The sequence below is a fragment of the Nycticebus coucang genome, chromosome 13 (genome assembly GCF_027406575.1).
Source record: "Nycticebus coucang isolate mNycCou1 chromosome 13, mNycCou1.pri, whole genome shotgun sequence".
Taxonomy (NCBI): Eukaryota; Metazoa; Chordata; class Mammalia; order Primates; family Lorisidae; genus Nycticebus; species Nycticebus coucang.
Genome location: NC_069792.1, coordinates 38,981,049 through 38,999,735, shown reverse-complemented (window position 1 = coordinate 38,999,735; position 18,687 = coordinate 38,981,049). Strand labels below are relative to the sequence as shown.

Below are 18,687 nucleotides of genomic sequence, written 5' to 3'. Positions count from 1 at the left end.
GCCAGGCTCAAACCCACCACCCTCCGTGTATGTTTCTGACACCCTACCCACTGAGCTACAGGTGCCGCCTGAATATATTAGAATATTAATAAGAAGGCTAGAGCAGAGGTTATTTAAAGCAAAATCCATCAGCTTTTTTTTTCAATATTTAGCAAAAATTTAAAGCAATGTCTCTATATCCATTGGCACAGAAATTTCACTTCTAAAATTTTATATACAATACTCAGAAAGCATTATTTAAAAATCCAAAGATGGGCTCAGTGCAGGAAATTTAGTTGTATGGAGGCGAGCCTTGGAGGCGGTGGTGTGCGTCCACTTCCAGGGTTCCTTAACTTTTGATTCACTTGAGGTTCACGCTAGGAGGTGCTTCAGAATGTCTTCATCACATTTTGCCAGTCGGTTCAGAAAGGATTTCAGTACTGAAATGATTAGGACTAAACTTGCTCAAAGGAAATCACTGTCTGAGAAACAAAAACAGACATGAGGAATATGAACAAAACCGACTCTTTGGTTTGAAAGATGTCAGCATTCCAACCTTGGAAGGTAGAATTCTTGTTGAATTAGATGAGACATCTCAAGAGCTTGCTCTAGAAAACGCCAAGCCAAGGTCAATAAAAACTGTTCTGTGTGACCAACGAAAACAAACGCTCCAAAAATACAAAGAAGAAAAGTAACTACAAAAATTGAAAGCACAGAGAAAGAGAAAGCTAAATGAGAAGCGTTTAAAGTGGGTTTTTATAGACCTGATATGCCTGGTTTCCTTTCATCAAACCTGAATGCTATGAAAGCTGGGCCACAAAAGACTTCTCCTGTATGGATTACAAGGTCAAAGGCCAAAGACCTGTTTGGTTTGTCCTAGGAGGCTCACTCGTACTGCTCGAACATCACTCCCAATAATGGGAGTATGACCAGCAGTATGACCTGGTCAAAGACAAACTTCTGAAAACAAAGTGTTGGACAAAGAGGGAAAAGTTGGACAGCCTGTAGTGCCCACGTCGGTGAGAATGACTTGATCTGCTGCTCAAGCAGCAAAGCAGGTTGCTGGAGCAGTCTCATCCAGCACAGCAAGAAAGCCATTCTCAAGAGCCACTGGTGACAGTGAACCAGGAAGAAAGGCACCAAATAAAGGAAGACCCGCCCCCCAAAAAGAAACAAAACCTGCAAAGCCCCTGGATGGTCTGAAGACCTATCAAGTCACACCCATGACTCCCAGAAGTGCTGACGATTTCTCGACACCCAGTTACACCTGGACCCCTTGCAAAATAGAAGATTGTAAGACTCAAGAAGCAACAAAAGATATTTTGGTGCTAAAATGTAAAATGTCGGCTACTGAGTTAGTACAGGAAGATTCAAATAAATACAACATCCTTTGGGTTCTCTAACAGTTTGGAATGAAGAACAGGTCTTAAATCATAATAAATCTATTAAAAAGTCAAATGGCCTTCCAGTAACAGAGGTCCCATCACTTGAAATGAAGGAAGGACAGATATGTACCATATTTCAGAAATATCCTCCAGTCAGAAACTGAGAAATTAACAATGTCAAGTTGCCTTCAGGGGGAGAAGAAGCTGAGATCGGACATTCCAGATGATGCTAAAGATCGTATTTGCACAGCAGTTGGTCCAACAAGACTCCTTATGAAAGAAAGGGTCAAACAATTTGAAGGACTAGTGATTGATTGTATATATAAACAAGGTGAAAAGGAGATTACTCACACAGATCTGGACAGGTTCTGGGATATGATTCGTTTTCAGATAGAAGATGTAAAGCAAAAATTCAACAATCTGACCAGACTTGAAGAATCTGGGTGGCAAAACAATAGTAATGCAAGCATTTTAGTCTTCAGGAAAAAAGTCATCTCAAGTATGGTGAATAAACCAAAACAAATTCTTCCACATGATGGTGGAAGAATTGCAGCTAGAAATCGCTTGGCTGTCATAAAAAGTGCAGAGAGAGAGAAGACGAAGCTGGGAGAACATGCGGAGGCAGCAGCCTCTAGGATGCCAAAGGAGATTGATAAAATAGTGTTTGATGCTGGATTTTTCAGGGTTGAAAGTCCCGTTATATCATTTTCAAGACTTTCCATTTCTTTTGAACATCCTTCTCAAAAGACGTTGAACACCAAAGTCTGTCAGCAAAGCTGCGTCTCAGAGCAGGGGTGCGGTGGGCCTCCTAGGACAAACTGCATCACCAGAGAGTTCCAGTCCTTGGAGTACCAAAAATGAACACGATGATAAGAAGACTTTGTTCGAAAATACTCCTGAAAGCCAGAGCAACCTAGGAGAAGATGCTCAGTGTCCTGGATCACAAGATTTAATCGAAGCGAAACATGATGAAAATAAGGTAAACTTTGGCGTGCATTACTTACCCATTGAAAGAATTGAGTTTGCCTCTTCTTGCTGGTGGAGTAGCAGATAATATTAACAAAAAAGAAGAAATTTCAGATGTTGTGGAAGGAATGGAGCTAATTCTTCAATTATATCACACGATGTTTTGATGAGTAGCCCTGAAAAAATTAAACCATCACAGAATAGCCTCTCACCAGAAGAGGAAACTAAACTTCCTCCGTCAGTACTATTTGATAATAAAAGTCTCACTACTGAATGCCTTGTTGATTCAACAGGCCTGAACTGCAGCAATCCATTCACTCAGCCAGAGGGCAGACATTGAGAACATTCCGGATACATTTCCCTTGGTGGTGACCTGATCTCCTTTTCACCTCTAATGCCTCCCGTTGGCCTGGGCGCTGGAGGGGGCAGGACGTGGAGCCCCGGACTCCGACCCGGACTGGAGACCCTACCTGGAGCCCATCGGGCGTGGGCAGCTGTCAATACATCAGCTTTTTAAGAAAACTGTTGTTGGCCCAGGACCTCTAGCTTAAGCGGCCAGTGCCAGCCACATACACCAGAGCTGGCAGGTTGGAATCCAGCCCGGGCCCGCCAAACAATGACATCTATAACCAAAAACTATCCAGGCACTGTGGTGGGCACCTGTAGTCCCAGCTACTTGGGAGGCTGAGGCAAGAGAATCACCTAAGCCCAGGAGCTGGAAGTTGCTGTGAACTGTGATGCCATGGCACTCTACCCAGTGCAACAGCTTGAGGCTCTGTCTCAAAAAAACAAAAGAAAAAAAAAAAGAAAGAAAAGAAAGAAAACTATTGTTAATCTGTTCATGTAGAGGGAACACAAAAGATCACATCTCCTCTTGAGGTAATAAATGGTGAGTAACATGTACTTACACATCAGATTCTCGTCCAAGCACTTAACATCCAATCTCCTCTAAGTCTCACAATAAATCTGTAAAGGAATTGCTAAAATTACTTCCATTTCACAGGCCAGAAAACTGAGGCTCAGAGATGTTAAGTAACTGATACAAGGCAACAGAGATACCAAGTGTTTTATTGGGGCAAATAAAGATGCTTAGTCAGTGTGTGGTTTACTGGTATAACTTAATACTGTACACTGGGTGGGCATCTGTTTAAAAGTGTTTTAGAATGGGTTTTCTTCAAAATCAGGTTATATTTGGTTTTGGTGCATGCATAACTTGACCACTTGCAAAATTATTTGTAATTTGTAATGTTATTTTAAATTTTTTTTAGTTAAAGAAGCAGTTTCCTGCTATGGCCCTGAAGATTCCTGCCAAGAGAATATTTGGTGATAATTTTGATCCAGGTAAGCTGTAACTTTATAGACCAGGAATTAAGTGGTAGTTCAGGTTTGAAGAAGTCATGAGCATATTCATTGGACTGTGTCATAGTGCAGGACTTTAGAAAACTAATTGATCTTGTGCTTTATGAAAATACTGCTTCTGGAATGTGCTTACTGTGTGCCAGGTGTTTTAATTTATTCAATCCTTACAACAAGCCTATAAGGTAGGTATTGTTGTCATTATTAGATAAGGAAACTGAGGCACAGTTAGGTTCATTATTTTGCTCAGGGTCACACACACAGGGTAAATGGCAGCTTTGGAAGTTAAACTCAAGCAATCTTGCCTCAGATAAATTTAGCAATCGCTAACTTAGGGGTACTTTTCTAACTTTAAACAATGCCAGAAAAGGAATTTATTTTTACATTTAGAAACTTTTTATTTATTTATTTTTTTTTTGAGACAGAGTCTTGCTATGTCACCCTCGGTAGCATGCTGTGGAGTCATAGCTCACAGCAACCTCAAGCTCGTGGGCTTAAGCAATTCTCTTGCCTCAGCCTCCCAAAGTAGCTGGGACTATTTTTTTGTTGTAGTTGTCATTGTTGTTTAGCAGGCCCAGGCTGGGTTCGAACCTGCCAGCCCCATTGTACCCTAGCCACTGAGCTATGGGCACTGAACCTATATACATATGTATATATATATTTTTTTTGGGTGGGGGGGCAGAGTTTTATTTTGTCACCCTCGGTAGAGTGCTGTGGCATCACAGCTCACAGCAACCTCCAACTCTTGGGCTTAAGCGATTTTCTTAGCCTCCCAAGTAGCTGGGACTATAGGCGCCTGCCACAACACCAAGCTATTTTTTGGTTGTAGTTGTCATTGTTGTTTGGCGGGCCTAGGTTGGATTCTAACATGCCAGCTCCCGTGTATGTGGCTGGTGTCCTAACCTCTGAGCTACAGGGACCGAGCCCAAGATAGATGGATCGATATATATATATAATTTTGTTCTACATAGTAAGATACATACTTCAAGCATTTCTTTGGTACATGCTGAAAATATTTTTGCTATTGTAATGAGACAGATTCTAGTAATCATATTTCTGAAAAATGTCACATAATAGTCTGTTCCACTGTGTATAAAGTTTATTGTACTTTGCAAAAATCCTTATACATGCCATCATTGGCATTTAATTTAAGGGTAGCAGATACTAGGATTGTAAAAATATCCTCTTTTAGGCTTTAAGGATATCAATTTGTCTAATTTCCCATTATTTTATTTTATTTTTTATTTTGCATCAGAGTCTCACTATATTGTCCTTGGTAGAGTGCTATACTGTCACAGCTCACAGCAACCTCCAACTCTTGGACTTAAGTGATTCTCTTGCCTCAGCCTCCTAAAAAGCTGGGATTACAGGCGCCTGCCACAATGCCTGGCTGGTTTTGTTTTTTCTTTTCTTGTTGTAGTTATTATTTGGCAGGTCTGCACTGGGTTCCAACCGCCAGCTCCAGTGTATGTGGCTGGCGCCCTAGCTGCTGAGCTACAGGTGCTGAGCCTCTAATTTCCCTTTTTTACTCAATTTAAATTAAAGAAAGATAGATATACATATGTAGAAAAAATTACAAAATATTCTCTATGTGTTCTCTATGGCCACCTCTTTGTAACATACACAGTCTTCTCCCTTACTCCTGGAGAACACAGTCTAAGGGATCTGTTGTGTTAAAGTTTTTCCTGTGTGTGGACACTTTTAGAATACCCTGTAGTAGGCACTGCAGAGAGGAGAGACCAAGTAGAGAGTGGGAGTCTGGTTAAGAGAGTATTCCCACCAGTCACGGCATTAGATAATGAGCATGGAGACTCTAGTGGGAATAGGGTTAAAAAATGAGCCGTGTGCAAAAGCTCTTCTAATGATAAATCTGTAAGAAATTTTGATGATTGCTTAGTAATGCCACATAAAGAAGAGAATGAGAGATAAGTGAAGTGTCAGGTATGATCTGACTGAGAAAATTAATTAGTATGAAGTGGCAGAAAGACTTTAAGAAGAATCAAACGATGCTAGTGATGACACTTGAACTTGGGTTGGAGTTCTGTAGAGCCCTTAGTTGAATCGTTAAGACAATCATTACTTCAAGGAATGAAGGCACAAAGAAGTAAAAGATCCGCAGCTCTACTCCTTTCTTATAAAAGATAAGATACCTGACTGAATGCCCAATGGTACCTATGTTTTAATGAATTAATTATTTGACACTAAAAATGGATTTTTATTGAAAAGCCATTTGCAATCTATCTTAAAGTGTGCTGTATATGATTTAGTAACAGTGAACTACATTGTATGTAACAGAAATCTTGAAAAGCATTGGGGATAGCAAATGTAAGTCTTAACGTAAAAATCCAGAAATAGGTAAGAATGTCTGTTTGGTTAAGCCTTGCTGGGGAAACAGGCATTCTTACATTTTGCCGGTAGGAATGCCAAATGGAAATCCATGTCGATGGAAATTTGGTAACATTTAGGAAAACTGTATGTATTTCACTTGGACCAAGAAATTACATTTCTAGGAATCTATCCCAAAGATAAACTGCACATAAAATGATGTATGTTCAGGGAAGCACCAGCCCCATATACCGAGAGTGGCGGGTTCAAACACGGTCCTGGCCAAACTGCAACAAAAAGTAGCTGGGTGTTATGGCGGGCACGTGTAGTCCCAGCTACTTGGGAAGCTGAGGCAAGAGAATCCCCGAAGCCCAAGAGCTGGAGGTTGCTGTGAGCTGTGACGTCACAGCACTCTACCGAGGAGATGATGAAAGAATAAATCAAAACTGGGACTTTGAGGAGGGAGAGGCTAGGGGACGCAACAGAGGTGGAAGTTAAATGTCCCTGAGTGAATCTTGTTCATTGTTTTGACTTTGGAACCATGTATTTGTTTTACATAATTTATGTATGTATGTTTGAGACAGAGTTTCACTTGGTCACCCTTGGTAGAGTGCTGTGGCGTCTTACCTCACAGCAACCTCAAACTCTTGGGTTCAAGTGATCCTCTGGCCTCAGCTTCCCAACGCCGGCTATATTTTAGATGCAGGGTCTTGCACTGGCTCAGTCTGGTCTGGAACCTGTAAGCTCAGGCAATCCACCCACCTCAGCCTTCCAAGTGCTGGGATTACAGGCATGAGCCACTGGGCCCAGCCCGTTTTACATGATTTAAAAAAAAAATTAAAATGCAATAACAAAGAGACCTCTAACAATGGAAAATAAACTAAAGGAAAAAATAACCTAACTATATTTTGATTTTTGTTGTAAATACTTAGAGAATAATTAATCATTAGAATAATAAGATTTTGACTATATCTCATGGGTTTATATGCCAAAGACAAAAACAAAAACCTTCAAAGAAGTTTTATATGGCATTCGATAGTAAGTTATATAAAGTTGTTATTCTGGAATTATGTTAATGTCATGGGAACCAAGATTTTAAGCAGAAGAGGAAAGAGAAACAAATATGAAACCGAAGATTTTAAGTGAAAATCCTATAATTTCTGCTTCATTTTGAAACTTAACGTGGAATCATAATTTTTTTCTTTTGTTTACATTTTCAAACCGTATGTATTAGTGTTCTCTCCTGGAAATGCCTAAAAGCAGCAACAAATAAGTAGCAATCAACAACCCCAGCATTCAAGTTGTGATCTCTCAATACCATTTTCCTCTCAAGGGAACCAGAGTTCCTGGAAAACGGTCATTTCAGCTTCTGGGCAAGCAATGTACAAGATTATCTCAAGACATCTTGCCTTAAATTTTCACACAGAAGCGAGCTGCAATTACTGAAGGTTTATCAAAACTACAAAAGAGCTGAATTTATGGGAGCTTTAGTTGAGCAAAGATTGGACAATTAGAACATGGAGAAAGAGTATTGGAGTGGGTTAGAACACATTAATATATAAAGACCCTTGAGTTCACATGGACTCTTCAAAAAAAAAAAAATAGAACAACTCATCAAATACCTTAGAGGTTACTAGATTACTGATTTATTATTCTTGCAATCAGTCAAAGAATCAAACATTTATCCTTGTTTGGTATGAAACATAATTTCTTTGTACCAAAGAGCTAATGATGGAAAGTAGTACTTCTTCATAGAAGAATCAACAGCTCATAATTGCAAAAGGAATGACAAAATGGGAAGAATCACGGTATAACTTCTGATGAGTTAATGGATCTAGGCACAGACCATCAATGATGAAAGCTTTACTGGGGCAGGAGAATCCACTTCCAAGATGACTCACTCTTGTGGTTCTTGGCAGAAAGCCTTCTTCCATGTGGGCTACTTAGCCTTTGGTGTCCTTTCAACATGGCAACTGGCTTTTCGGAATGAATGATCCAAGTGAACTAGCAATGCCTTTTATGACCTGGACTTGGAAGTCACATACCATCACATCCACCATATTCAGTTAATTCGAAGGTAGTCATTAGTCCAACACACATTCAAGAGAAGAATTAAGCTCTGTCTGTAGATTGGAGGCAAATCGAAGACTTTATGGACATTGTAAGATGATCTCACGTTTTTTTTTTTTTTTTGTAGAGAAAGAGTCTCACTTTATGGTCCTCGGTAGAGTGCCGTGACCTCACACAGCTCACAGCAACCTCCAACTCCTGGGCTTAAGCGATTCTCTTGCCTCAGCCTCCCGAGTAGCTGGGACTACAGGCGCCCGCCACAAGATCTCACGTTTTTTAAAAAAAGATATTACTGGCAACACATTGATGTATTTAAAAAAACAAAACCACAAAGTTGTCTAAAATTGCTTTAAAATACTCCAGAAAAAAAGTGAAGAATAGGGATAAATGAGCCAGCAATACCAGAATGTTGGTATGGTAATTTTTAAAGCAGGGTAATGAATGCATGTGGTTCATTATGCTCGTCTGTCACCTTTTGTGTATTTCTAAAATTTTCCACAGTGAAAAGTTAAAAATAAATGCATACCTTAGAAAAATATCCTGAAATCCCCCTCCCCCTTTTGTTTGAGACAGAAAGCTGTCGCCCTGGGTAGAGGGCCATGGCATCACAGCTCACAGCAACCTCCAACTCCTGGGCTCAAGGGAGTCTCCTGTCTCCGCCTCCCAAGTAGCTGGGACTACAGGCACCCGCCACAACGCCCGGCTATTTTTTGGTTGCAGCCTTCATTGTTGTTTGGCGGGCTCAGGCTGGATTCGAACCCTCCAGCTCAGGTGTATGTGGCTGGCACCTTAGCCTCTTGAGCCACAGGCGCCGAGCCTGAAATTCCCCTTTTAACTTAATTTGTGTTTGGCAGCCATCGTCCTGAGTTTGTTTTACATCTTTCTGAGTCCTTGGGGTGCAGCACAAGCCTGTGTCTTCATTTTCTTTTTTTATTTCTTTATTCTGATGGTTGCCAACCTCTGTAAGATGAGTTTTATGTGCTTGAAGGCTTAAGAATGATTTCTGCTTATATTTTTCAAAGTTAAAATTTTATTTTGAATATAAGATTTTTTATAAGGCACATCCAAAGGAAACCATATTTCTTTCTTTCTTTTCTTTTCTTTTTTCCAAGACACAGTCTCAAATTGTCACCCTGGGTAGAGTGCTATGGTGTCACAGCTCACAGCAACCTCAAACTCTTGGGCTTAAGCGATTTTCTTAGCCTCCCAAGTAGCTGGGACTATAGGCGCCTGACACAACACCAAGCTATTTTTTGGTTGTAGTTGTCATTGTTGTTTGGCGGGCCTAGGCTGGATTTGAACATGCCAGCTCCAGTGTATGTGGCTGGTGCCCTAACCTCTGAGCTACAGGGACCGAGCCCAAGATAGATGGATCGATATATATATATATATATATATATATAATTTTATATAATTTTGTTCTACATAGTAAGATACATAGTTCAAGCATTTCTTTGGTACATGCTGAAAATATTTTTGCTATTGTAATGAGACAGATTCTAGTAATCATATTGCTGAAAAATGTCACATAATAGTCTGTTCCACTGTGTGTAAAGTTTATTGTACTTTGCAAAAATCCTTATACATGCCATCATTGGCATTTAATTTAAGGGTAGCAGATACTAGGATTGTAAAAATATCCTCTTTTAGGCTTTAAGGATATCAATTTGTCTAATTTCCCATTATTTTATTTTATTTTTTATTTTGCATCAGAGTCTCACTATATTGTCCTTGGTAGAGTGCTATACTGTCACAGCTCACAGCAACCTGCAACTCTCGGACTTAAGTGATTCTCTTGCCTCAGCCTCCTAAGAAGCTGGGATTACAGGCGCCTGCCACAATGCCTGGCTGGTTTTGTTTTTTCTTTTCTTGTTGTAGTTATTATTTGGCAGGCCTGCACTGGGTTCGAACCGCCAGCTCCAGTGTATGTGGCTGGCGCCCTAGCTGCTGAGCTACAGGTGCTGAGCCTCTAATTTCCCTTTTTTACTCCATTTGAATTAAAGAAAGATAGATATAGATATGTAGAAAAAAATTACAAAATATTTTGTGTTATGTGTTCTCTATGGCCACCTCTTTGTAACATACACAGTCTTCTCCCTTACTCCTGGAGAACACAGTCTAAGGGATCTGTTGTGTTAAAGTTTTTCCTATGTGTGGAGACTTTTAGAATACCCTGTAGTAGGCACTGCAGAGAGGAGAGACCAAGTAGAGAGTGGGAGGCTGGTTAAGAGAGTATTCCCACCAGTCATGGCGTTAGATAATGAGCACCGGGACTCGAGTGGGAATAGGGTTAAAAAATGAGCCGTGTGCAAAAGCTCTTCTAATGATAAATCTGTAAGAAATTTTGATAATTGCTTAGTAATGCCACATAAAGAAGAGAATGAGAGATAAGTGAAGTGTCAGGTATGATCTGACTGAGAAAATTAATTAATATGAAGTGGCAGAAAGACTTTAAGAAAAATCAAACTATGCTAGTGATGACACTTGAACTTGGGTTGGAGTTCTGTAGAGCCCTTAGTTGAATCGTTAAGACAGTCATTCCTTCAAGGAATCAAGGCACAAAGAAGTAAAAGATCCGCAGGTCTACTCCTTTCTTATAAAAGACGAGATACCAGACTGAATGCCCAATGGTACCTATGTTTTAATGAATTAATTATTTGACACTGAAAATGGATTTTTATTGAAAAGCCATTTGCAGTCTATCTTAAAGTGTGTTGTATATGATTTAGTAACAGTGAACTACATTGTATGTAACAGAAATCTTGAAAAGCATTGGGGATAGCAAATGTAAGTCTTAATGTAAAAATCCAGAAATAGGTAAGAATGTCTGTTTGGTTAAGCCTTGCTGGGGAAACAGGCATTCTTACATTTTGCTGGTAGGAATGCCAAATGGAAATCCATGTCAATGGAAATTTGGTAACATTTAGGAAAACTGTATGTATTTCACTTGGACCAAGAAATTACATTTCTAGGAATCTATCCCAAAGATAAACTGCACATAAAATGATGTATGTTCAGGGAAGCACCAGCCCCATATAACGAGAGTGGTGGGTTCAAACACAGTCCTGGCCAAACTGCAACAAAAAATAGCTGGATGTTGTGGCAGGCACGTGTAGTCCCAGCTATTTGGGAAGCTGAGGCAAGAGAATTCCCGAAGCCCAAGAGCTGGAGGTTGCTGTGAGCTGTGACGTCACAGCACTCTACTGAGGAGATGATGAAGGAATAAATCAAAACTGGGACTTTGAGGAGGGAGAGGCTAGGGGACCCAACAGAAGTGGAAGTTAAATGTCCCTGAGTGAATCTTGTTCATTGTTTTGACTTTGGAACCATGTATTTGTTTTACATAATTTATGTATTTATGTATGTTTGAGACAGAGTTTCACTTGGTCACCCTTGGTAGAGTGCTGTGGCGTCTTACCTCACAGCAACCTCAAACTCTTGGGTTCAAGTGATTCTCTGGCCTCAGCTTCCCAACGCCTGGCTATATTTTAGAGGCAGGGTCTTGCACTGGCTCAGTCTGGTCTGGAACCTGTAAGCTCAGGCAATCCACCCACCTCAGCCTTCCAAGTGCTGGGATTACAGGCATGAGCCACTGGGCCCAGCCCTTGTTTTACATGATTTAAAAACAAAAATTAAAATGCAATAACAAAGAGACCTCTAACAATGGAAAATAAACTAAAGGAAAAAATAACCTAACTATATTTTGATTTTTGTTGTAAATACTTAGAGAATAATTAATCATTAGAATAATAAGATTTTGACTATATCTCATGGGTTTATATGCCAAAGACAAAAACAAAAACCTTCAAAGAAGTTTTATATGGCATTCGATAGTAAGTTATATAAAGTTGTTATCCTGGAATTATGTTAATGTCATGGGAACCAAGATATTAGGCAGAAGAGGAAAGAGAAACAAATATGAAATCAAAGATTTTAAGTGAAAATCCTATAATTTTTGCTTCATTTTGAAACATAACGTGGAATCATAATTTTTTTCTTTTTTTTACATTTTCAAACCGTATGTATTAGTGTTCTCTCCTGGAAATGCCTAAAAGCAGTAACAAATAAGTAGCAATCAACAACCCCAGCATTCAAGTTGTGATCTCTCAATACCATTTTCCTCTCAAGGGAACCAGAGTTCCTGGAAAACGGTCATTTCAGCTTCTGGGCAAGCAATGTACTAGATTATCTCAAGACATCTTGCTTAAATTTTCACACAGAAGCGATCTGCAATTACTGAAGGTTTATCAAAACTGCAAAAGAGCTGAATTTATTGGAGCTTTAGTTGAGCAAAGATTGGACAATTAGAACATGGAGAAAGAGTATTGGAGTGGGTTAGAACACATTAATATATAAAGACCCTTGAGTTCACATGGACTCTTCAAAAAAAAAAAAAATAGAACAACTCATCAAATACCTTAGAGGTTACTAGATTACTGATTTATTATTCTTGCAATCAGTCAAAGAATCAAACATTTATCCTTGTTTGGTATGAAACATAATTTCTTTGTACCAAAGAGCTAATGATGGAAAGTAGTACTTCTTCATTGAAGAATCAACAGCTCATAATTGCAAAAGGAATGACAAAATTGGAAGAATCACTGTATAACTTCTGATGAGTTAATGGATCTAGGCACAGACCATCAATGATGAAAGCTTTACTGGGGCAGGAGAATGCACTTCCAAGATGACTCACTCTTGTGGTTCTTGGCAGAAAGCCTTCTTGCATGTGGGCTACATAGCCTTCGCTGTCCTTTCAACATGGCAACTGGCTTTTCCGGAATGAATGATCCAAGTGAACTAGCAATGCCTTTTATGACCTGGACTTGGAAGTCACATACCATCACATCCACCATATTCAGTTAATTCAAAGACAGTCATTAGTCCAACACACATTCAAGAGAAGAATTAAGCTCTGTCTGTAGATTGGAAGCAAATCGAAGACTTTATGGACATTCTAAGATGATTTCACGTTTTTTAAAAAAAGATATTACCAGCAATACTCATTGATGTATTTAAAAAAACAAAACCACAAAGTTGTCTAAAATTGCTTTAAAATACTCCAGAAAAAAAAAGTGAAGAATAGGGATAAATGAGCCATCAATACCAGAATGTTGGTATGGTAATTTTTAAAGCAGGGTAACGAGTACATGTGGTTCATTATGCTCGTCTGTCACCTTTTGTGTATTTCTAAAATTTTCCACAGTGAAAAGTTAAAAATAAATTCATACCTTAGAAAAATATCCTGAAATTCCCCCCCGCCCCCGCTTTTTTTTGAGACAGAAAGCTGTCGCCCTGGGTAGAGTGCCATGGCATCACAGCTCACAGCAACCTCCAACTCCTGGGCTCAAGGGAGTCTCCTGTCTCCGCCTCCCAAGTAGCTGGGACTACAGGCACCCGCCACAACGCCCGGCTATTTTTTCGTTGCAGCCGTCATTGTTGTTTGGTGGGCCCAGGCTGGATTCGAACCCGCCAGCTCAGGTGTATGTGGCTGGCACCTTAGCCACTTGAGCCACAGGCGCCGAGCCTGAAATTCCCCTTTTAACTTAATTTGTGTTTGGCAGCCATCGTCCTGAGTTTGTTTTACATCTTTCTGAGTCCTTGGGGTGCAGCACAAGCCTGTGTCTTCATTTTCTTTTTTTATTTCTTTATTCTGATGGTTGCCAACCTCTGTAAGATGAGTTTTATGTGCTTGAAGGCTTAAGAATGATTTCTGCTTATATTTTTCAAAGTTAAAATTTTATTTTGAATATAAGATTTTTTATAAGGCACACCCAAAAGAAACCATATTTCTTTCTTTCTTTTCTTTTCTTTTTTCCAAGACAGAGTCTCAAATTGTCACCCTGGGTAGAGTGCTATGGTGTCACAGCTCGCAGCAACCTCAAACTCTTGGACTCAAGTGATTCTCTTGCCTCAGGCTCCCTCCCTAGTAGCTGGGACTACAGGTTTCGGCCAGAACTCTTGGCTTTCGGCTTTTTTTGTTGTTGCCATTGTTTTATCTGGCCTGGACTAGGTTCAATCCTGCTAGCCTCAGTGTATGTGGCTGACACCCTAGCCACTGAGCTACAGGTGCTGCCCGGAAAAGCTGATGGGATCCTGATATCAATATAGAAACCACTTTTTTGTTTACCAAAAAAGCTTATTGTTGAAAATAACAAAATGGCAAAATTATAAGGAAATTGAGTTCATTAAGGGGTGGTTTTATGAAATTTAGAGAATGTGAATTGCTAGAATGTATAAATGGTTGCTCAGTACTTTCTTTAATTGCAAGTATTTATTTATTTAACATATATAAATATATATCTATCTATATATATATATTTTTGAGACAGTCTCACTGTGTCACCCTCAGTAAAGTGCAGTGGGATCACAGCTCACAGCAACCTCAAACTCTTGGGCTTAAGCTATTCTCTTGCCTTAGCCTCCCAAGTAGCTGGGACTACAGGTGCCCAGTACAACGCCTGGCTGTTTTTTTTGTTGTTGTGCAGTTGTCTTTGTTGTTTAGCTGGCCTGGGCTGGGTTTGAACCTACCAGTCTGGATGTATATGGCTGGCACTGTAACCACTGTGCTATGGGCACCGAGCCTATTCGTAAGTATTAAGTGCCTTGTAAGACATTATGTTAAGGGCTAAAGATCAATTTTTTTTTATTAAATCATAGCCATGTACGTTAATGTGATCGTGGGGCACCATATACTGGTTTTATAGACCGTTTGACACATTTTCATCACACTGGTTAACATAGCCTTCCTGGCATTTTCTTAGTTATTGTGTTAAGACATTTATATTTGGGCGGCGCCTGTGGCTCAGTGAGTAGGGCGCCGGCCCCATATGCCGAGGGTGGCGGGTTCAAACCCAGCCCTGGCCAAACTGCAACAAAAAAAATAGCCTGGCGTTGTGGCGGGTACCTGTAGTCCCAGCTGCTCCGGAGGCTGAGGCAAAAGAATCGCGTAAGCCCAGGAGTTAGAGCTTGCTGTGAGCTGTGTGAGTGAGCCACGGCACTCTACCCGAGGGCAGTACAGTGAGACTCTGTCTCTACAAAAAAAAAAAAAAAAAAAAAAAAATTTATATTCTACGTTTACTAAGTTTCACATGTACCCTTGTAAGATGCACCGCAGGTGTAATCCCAGCAATCACCCTCCCTCTGCCCATCCTCCCCCCTCCCTCCCCTGTCTCTCCCCCTTCCTCATCCCCATATTCTTAGGTTATAACTGGGTTATAGCTTTCATATGAAAGCCATAAATTAGTTTCATAGTAGGGCTGAGCATATTGGATTCTTTTTCTTCCATTCTTGAGATACTTTAGTAAGAAAAATATCACAGCTCTATCCATGTGAACAAGAAAGAGGTAAAGTCTCCATCTTTCTTTAAGGCTGCATAATATTCCATGGTGTACATATACCACAATTTATTAATCCATTCGGGGATTGATGGGCACTTGGGCTTTTTCCATGACTTAGCAATTAGGAATTGGGCTGCAATAAATATTCTTGTACAAATATCTTTGTTATGATGTGATTTTTGGTCTTCTGGGTATATATCTAGTAGAGGAATTATAGGATTGAATGACTGATCTATTTTTAGGTCTCTAAGTGTTCTCCAAACATCTTCCCAAAAGATATATATTAATTTGCATTCCCACCAGCAGTGCAGAAGTATTCCCTTTTCTCCACATCCACGCCAAAATCTCTGGTCTTAGGATTTTGTGATATGGGCAAATCTTACTGGAGCTAGATGATATCTCAAAGTAGTTTTGATTTGCATTTCTCTGATGATTAAGGATGATGAGCATTAAGGATGATGAGTATTAATTTGCATTCCCACCAGGAAGGCATGATCCTTCCCTTAAACAGCTTAGATAGAAACTCCTTTTTTTTTTTAAGACAGAGTCTCACTTTATCGCCCCTGGTAGAGTGCCATGGTGTCATAGCTCACAGCAACCTCAGACTCTTGGGCTCAAGCAATTCTCTTGCTTCAGGCTTCCAAGTACCTGGGACTATAAAGTCTGGCTATTTTTAGAGGTCGGGTCTTGTTCCTGTTCAGGCTGGTATTGAACCTCTAAGCTCAGGCAGTCTACCTACCTTGGCCTCCTAGAGTGCTAGGATTACAGGAGTGAGCCACCACATCTGGCCTAGCTATAAACTTCTTTTATTACTCAATATTTACCTCTGCTTATTGAAGACAAATAAGTTTGTAAAATAAAAAGACTACTTCCTATTTCAGTCCCAGTCTTTGAGTTCTACTGAAGTCCAGACTTCCTATCTACCCAGGTCTTTTTATAAGCCTTGTTGTCATGTCAGCTGTCCAGGATATTTTTCTTAAGAGCTAATCCCTAGATAGGTTGGGAATCTCTTTGCTCTTGAAACAACCTGTGAGTTCTTTGCTCTTAGTACCCTTGGTGTGCCTGTATGTAGTGATTTGTTTAAATTTCTTCTCCACTAGAACGTGAAGTTCTTTTTTTTTCCTTTTTATTTATTTATTTTTTATTGAGACAGAGTCTCACTTTGTGGCCCTCGGTAGAGTGCCATGGCATCATAGGTCACAGCAACCTCCAACTCTTGGGCTTAAGAGATTCTCTTGCCTCAGCCTCCCAAGTAGCTGGAACTACAGGCACCTGGCACAACGCCTGGCTTTTTTCTGGTAGAGATGGGGTGTCACTCTGGCTCAGGCTGGTCTCGAACCTCTGAGTCCAGGGTAGTCCACCTGCCTCTGCCTCCCAGAGTGCTAGGATTATATGCGTGAGCCACCCTGCCCAGCCTAGAATGTGAACTTCTTGAGGATAGTTACCAGGTATTAATGAAACATTTTTGTATTTCCAGTGCCTTGCACATTTTAAAGTGTATAATAGATGATTAATGAATGAATAAATGAATGCTTGTATGCCATTTTCACCTGAGTGACTTCTTTTAGAAAGGCTATTCAGTATTAGGTTAAAGCTTTTAAATATCACTTACTGTATAACTGAAACTTCTAAATTATCAAGGATTCCAAATTAGGTAGAATAATTTTGTTAGCTAGCTTCCCACGCCCTTTCTTTTTTAGACGACCATCACAAAGTGGTATAGCTGGAAGGATCTCTTATAGATCATGAGATAAAGAAAGGGGGCATTTGTTTGCGGTTAGAAAGCCAGAAAGCGGCACAGGCAAGATCCAGAGTTAGGAGACTACTCCAGTGTCCTTTGCTGTGGCAGGCCGTTATACTAGTAGGAGTCGTCATGGTGACTGTGCTGTTATTTGAGTTCCTATCTATACGGTAGTGCCTTTTACCTCTATTTTGCAAGACGAGGCCATTTTCCCGAGTCTCATAGCTAATCCAGGGCAGAATCAGACTTGCCAGGTCGTCCGTCTTCAGAGCTCATTCCCTCAGGTCTTTACTGTCTGCTTCGTGTGTAAACATAGGATGCCTTTAAAAGCAGAGTTCACGGCATTGGTCGTAAAACCCAACATCTCCTCAGTCAGTCCGATGATTCTTTCCTCTGCCCCACACTGTTGAGGATAGTGTCCTTTTGGATGATTTTTCATGAACAGAAAAATGATAGAAATGGGAATAGTTCAGTTTAATTCTTATTTTGGAGACTAAAGCTTTTCATTTTATTATCTGAGCATTAAGGGTTTTTCTGAATTTCTAAGTGAAATTTCTTTTTAATTACAACAGATATGTTTGTGTAAGATCTTCATTAGAGAGATTTTAAAAATGCCTAGTATAATTCTTAACACAATATCTCAACCTTACAAAAATTCTTGGCACTTAATCCAATAATGGCATGGTACACATTTTAGTCTTTTCTGGAATTTTTTCAGATATTTGCATGTTTAATGTTGATCTAAAAAAATGAAGCTTGGAATTGTTCCTAAATTCTGACTGCTGCTGAACTTCTTGTTTGATTGCAGACTTCTTTCTTTCTCTTTCCGTATAGGGCCTCACACTGGGATTTCAAAACTGTTTCCTTAGTGATGAACTAGAAAGTCTGTAGCGCTTAGTGCAGCGCGGTCTATAGCTCATTGAAAAAAGAAAACTCCCTCTGTTATCATACTGGTCTCCAAAAGTAAAACATCTTTAATAATATCCACAGAAGAATTTAAAGCTCCTTCCATACAGTCATTAAAATTTACTTTTAGGGGCAGTGCCTGTGGCTCAGTGAGTAGGGCGCCAGCCCCATATACCAAGGGTGGCAGATTCAAACCCCGCCCCGTCCAAACTGCAACAACAACAACAAAAATAGCCGGGTGTTGTGGTGGGCACCTGTAATCCCAGCTACTCGGGAGGCTGAGACAAGAGAATCGCCTAAGCCCAACAGCTGGAGGTTGCTGTGAGCTGTCATGCCAGGGCATTCTACCCAGGGCAACAAAGTGAGACTCTGTCTCAAAAAAAAAAAAAAAAAATTTCTTTTAAAGGCAGCACCCATAGTTCAGTGGGTAGGGCGCCGGCCACATACACCAAGGCTGGTGGGTTTGACCCGGCAGGGGCCAGCTAAACAATAATGGAAACTACAACACAAAAACCACCCGGTGTTGTGGCGGACATCTGTAGTCCCAGCTACTAGGGAGGCTGAGGCAAGAGAACTGCTTAAGCCCAGGAGTTTGAGGTTGCTGTGAGCTGTGGTGCTA

The 18,687-nt window shown here is 40.2% G+C and overlaps 1 pseudogene; it reads left to right on the top strand.

Annotated features, from left to right (window-relative positions):
• Nucleotides 1-373: 373 nt before the first annotated feature.
• Nucleotides 374-2,847, top strand: LOC128563340 (disks large-associated protein 5-like; annotated as a pseudogene).
• The last annotated feature ends 15,840 nt before the right edge of the window (nucleotides 2,848-18,687 follow it).